The sequence below is a fragment of the Carassius auratus genome, chromosome 28, assembly GCF_003368295.1.
Source record: "Carassius auratus strain Wakin chromosome 28, ASM336829v1, whole genome shotgun sequence".
Lineage (NCBI taxonomy): Eukaryota > Metazoa > Chordata > Actinopteri > Cypriniformes > Cyprinidae > Carassius > Carassius auratus.
The window spans coordinates 8055911-8060065 of NC_039270.1; the positions used below are offsets into that span (position 1 = coordinate 8055911).

The 4155-nt window shown below is 38.5% G+C and overlaps 1 non-coding gene across 1 annotated transcript; it reads left to right on the plus strand.

Moving 5' to 3' along the window:
- Window positions 1–290: 290 nt before the first annotated feature.
- On the plus strand, window positions 291–398 carry LOC113047685 (U6 spliceosomal RNA). The gene has a single exon (XR_003276343.1). It is a non-coding gene; the product is annotated as a U6 spliceosomal RNA (small nuclear RNA).
- Window positions 399–4155: the final 3757 nt, after the last annotated feature.

The window sequence follows — 4155 nt, forward strand, 5'->3', positions numbered from 1 at the left end:
ACGATTAATCCACCTCGTAAAATACGTACGAATTGGCCGTGAGATAGCGTAGGATATATTTGATAGTGAGGATCAATTGTGACATAAAATTTATTCCACCTACTTCAACTTGAAAACTTAAACTCAGATGCCCTAAAATATGTAAGTAGACTAAGTTAACTGGCTGTAAAAGTCATTTTGCTTTAACTTATTAAACTCACTGTTAAAAAATCAAGTTAAGCTTATTAAGAAATGAAGTTGGATAAATTCAGTGTCGAGGTAAAAATGTTGCTATAACTTAATCATGCACTTTTAAGTTTGGACTTTTAAGCACTTTTTGAATTGGATCGATACAGAGAAGATTAGCATGGCCCCTGCGAAAGGATGACACACAAATCCGTGAAGCGCTCCATCTTTTTTAGGGGAAGTCGTGGCCTAATGGTTAGAGAGTCGGACTCCCAATCGAAGGGTTGTGAGTTCGAGTCCCGGGCCGGCAGGAATTGTGGGTGGGGGGAGTGCATGAACAGTTCTCTCTCCACCTTCAATACCACGACTTAGGTGCCCTTGAGCAAGGCATCGAACCCCCAACTGCTCCCCGGGCGCCGCAGCATAAATGGCTGCCCACTGCTCCGGGTGTGTGCTCACAGTGTGTGTGTGTGTGTGTGTTCACTGCTCTGTGTGTGTGCGCATTTCGGATGGGTTAAATGCAGAGCACAAATTCTGAGTATGGGTCACCATACTTGGCTGAATGTCACTTTCACTTTTTAAGTGATTTTTAAGCACAAAATTGGCTTTGAAATGGAAGAAAATGAACTTCCTCCACTGATTTTAACTAAAGCAATAACATTTTTATGTTAAATAGATAATGTTAACCATTTAAATATTAGTTGATTAGTTGACATCTGTGATATTGGCCTTGATGGTACATGATTTCAAATTTGAAAATGAATGAAAATAATCAAAAAAAGGAAAACATATAAAAAAATTAAGAATTAACAAATATTCTTGTGCATTGCACGGCATACAATATCTAAACTAGAAAAATAGTTTTGTAAAAATGTGCGTGCATGTTTCCCCTTTCCCCCTCAGAAATGAGCTGTTTTAGCTAATGAAACAAACACAACAGTAATGGGCTAATTAATCATCAGGTGTTTGTTTGCTCTTCACATGCGAAGCATTGTGTTTGCAGAAACTCAATTAAAAATCAATATTTACACATGAGCATACAGTGATGATATGTGAAGCGTTGGTGTGCATCAGGAAACAGCCTTCATTAACAACAGGTTTGGTGCGACTAAACGAGAACATGAAGAAATAAGTAACTGTACATGAAGTGATATTGAGCTAAAGATGATCTAGAAACGCAGTCCTGGACCACGTTATTGCCAAGTTAATGTAGTGATTAACTGAACAAACCTTCATCAGGGGTTAGGATGATATCCTCTCATGTCAGATCACATATGAGATTTGAAGAGGTCTATAGGGAAGCTGGGGAGGAATTTTGGTTTTATATTAGAGACTGATTGTGTTAACGGCTATTTATTTTCAGTGGTTTAAGTGGGTGAATTGCTAAGTGCTCTTGGGGGAACAGCTGCATCTAGTTTGTGGATCCCTCCCAGGTGACGTTCAATCTCGCTGTAATTAAAAGAGCTCAGAGGCTGGGTATTGATCATCATTTTCTACACATTTTACAGTGTTATTCAATGGTTGTTCTGAACTGGATGTGAGCAGGAAAGAGTGACCATTACAGTGAGACAGAGGGAGATCTGTATCTTTTGCAAAGGTTTGATGGCAGTTAAACTCAGCTCAAGACCGAATCGCTTGTAACTATATTAACTTACAGTTTGATAGGACACTTTGCAATGTGTTCCTCATCGCTTCCATTTTTACACCTTTCTCCTTTTCCAGCTGGCACTCACAGACATGTTTCCCCCTCTTTCCCTCCCTCGGTCCACTCTTTATTAACCATATGAGTCTTGAGTCCCTTGGTGGCCCAGGACCAGGCTGAGAGCTTGTTCTCCTCTTAATCAAAGCAACAGATGCGATTAGTCTGGAGCGGGTGGCACAGGCTGCTCTACCCCTGGGTAATCAATTTGCAATGGCAGATGCTCACAGGGGAAGAAACTCGCCTGGTGCCCAACATCTGTTCGCCAGTAAGTATCAAGGATCCCTGTTTTCACCCCTCAGTCTTGCTTTCAGCTGGGGTCAATAGCCTGTTCTTCTTTGTAGTTGAACAGAAATACATGGAATGTCTGAGTGATTTGATTAATCAACTAGTTGCCACGTACTGTAAAAAAAACAAATCTGTAAAATTTACAGTAAAAACAACAGCTGTGGTTGCCAGAATTCTTGAAAATTCTAAGAAAAAACAAACAAAGAAACATATTTCAACAGAAAAACATCAAATTTGATATATAATGCAGGGAATTCTGGGAATGTCAATTTACGGTTATATACTGTAAATTCTACATTCTTTCCCCTCCACTTTTAAAAATGGTATAATACCATAAAATTACATGTAATGTCCAATACAGTTTTTCACCATAATAGAGGAACTTATAGTTAACCATTTAACAGGTTTTTTAAATGTAGCATTTTTACGTTCTTCTACCGTTTAACTCATGGTGAGTCTTGTTTAAAGTCTGGTCTGATTAGGTTTGTTTCTTATAAGGTATTCACACAGAAAAAAAACAGATGGTGTATAATGGAACAGGCATGTTTAATGGTGCATAAGTCCATCGAGGCACGTTTTTAAAAGCTGAACAGCAAGATTCAAACAAAAGCATCCATTTGGCGAAGACCTGTAGACAAACCCTGTGTCCAAATATCCTTACTTCTGTATAGTTGGCAAAAAAATAAAAAAATTCTGTGTGTAATGTGTAGTGGATTCTTAAAAATAAAGGTTCTAGTAGGTATCGATGGTTCCATCCATGAACATTCCACTATCAAAAGTATTTGATAGTGGACAAAAAATGGATGTATATCATTAAAATGTTCTTCATACTAAGAAAAAACTGAGAATTTAAAATTAAGAATTGCTCACTGAAAGATTTTTGGGGGCACCAAAAATGATATCTCGGTGAAGCCACTCTTTTATAACCTTTATTTGTAAGAGTGTACGTATTAGTAATCATAAGACAGTAGGCAAAAAGTCCTCAGATGAGCATCTGATGGGCACTTTTAACTTGGCACATTTATTCCATATAGACTGACTGAAGTAAGTTCTTATTCAAATGCAGTATCTACTCCGTATGAGATTTCAGACACAATCCAGACATACTACATTCATCTTGTTGTCATCTCCTATGGCCTTATGGGACAGCAAATTGTCCTCTGGATACACACTTACATTAAGAATCTCACCGTAAATAGTAGGTAATCCAGGGGCTTTTTGCCTTAAGTTTTATGAGTACTGAATTTGAACATATTACTCTGTTTTTCACCTATTAGACAGAAGGGAAGTATGTGATTTCGAATGCAGCCATTCTTTAGTGGACTCCCAGCTTACATTTACTGACCAATTCTTTCTATTGCTGTTTTCTCAATATTTTTGTATTACATTTTTTTTTTTTTTTATGTTTCCTGCATAGACCAATTGTTTTACTTCATAAGAATTCAGTATATTGTCCGGAGCCGTGGGTGTTAAATTTGTAGCTGTAAAAACGACCCGTATGGCCCTGACTCACTCCTGACGTGGCATGGATGGATATCGCTTTCTGTGCCACCAACAGTGGTCGAGAGGAGACAGATGGTGCTGTTTTGGCACCTGCACAGTAAAACTTTTCCCGGACTAAAAATTGTGCACTGAATGGAGATGGCAATAAAAACAGAGACAGATTGATGGATAAATTAAGATAAAACAATGATCAGGAATTAAATCTTAGCAATGCTAGAACAGTTAAACGTGATTATGATGGACAAAAAGGAGGTGTGGGCACAGCTTTGCCTTTTGAGCATCTGTCGATCGGAAAAAAACACCGCCAACATTTAGATGCACGCAATCTGGCAACTGGAGCCGCCAGCGCAGCTCACCTTGGCTAACTGGAATTTGTAGCATTACACTAAAAAGCAATTATTTCTACTTTGCTTGTCAAAGCACGGCAAGAGTTTGACAAATGATAGCAGGCCGTTTGCAGCAATGTTCATCCATTTTAATTAGGGCATTGGGCTCGTGAG